Consider the following 707-nt stretch of genomic DNA (forward strand, 5'->3'; position numbering starts at 1 on the left):
TTGAATCACTAAACATTTCCAGAGATGAAACAAATGAGGAATCACCTTCATAAGAGAAGAAATTTTGATCGGATTAATAACACAAAGGTTGTATATTAATTGAATACTACACACTGTATTGGCAAGAAATTTTATAAGTTTCATTCATGGGTTTAACCCAACGTATCTTAAAACTGTATAACCATTAAACACTCCAGAGTTTTGGTATTTCCTTGTGTTTGAATAAGTATCAGGAATAACATAAAAATGTGTCCGGTGTAAACTCATAGGTAGAAATATCACATTTAGTTTGAGTAGATTTCCAGACGCTCCTCTGATTGGGTCTCCAAAAGATCCCAATCTGAAAACAGTGAAAGATTTGAGAAGTTATGTTGTTAGTGAAAAGTTGTCATTACTCCTTCCATCACCTTGCCTTATCTTATCTTCAGAACAGGTTGTTCTGAGCTGAATGAACTCCTGCCCTTCAGATGCTGCACCCTTCACAGCTTACAGGAATCTCTATGAGCCAGGGAAGCAGAAGCCCTGTGAGTGGGCCTGTGCAGTCTTGATCCATCAGTAAAGGAGATTTGTCTTGGTTGCTCCCAGGCGTTTCTCATCAGGAAGATCTGAGGGAGGCGACAAGCTCACTGTTCTTTTGTGACATGTGGGCAGGTTGGGAAACCTGCCCCTGTGAAACGCAGGAGATTCTCAGCTAGCTAAGTCTGGAG

Source organism: Bison bison, unplaced genomic scaffold (genome assembly GCF_000754665.1).
Source record: "Bison bison bison isolate TAMUID 2011002044 unplaced genomic scaffold, Bison_UMD1.0 scf7180017864349, whole genome shotgun sequence".
In the NCBI taxonomy this organism is placed as follows: domain Eukaryota; kingdom Metazoa; phylum Chordata; class Mammalia; order Artiodactyla; family Bovidae; genus Bison; species Bison bison.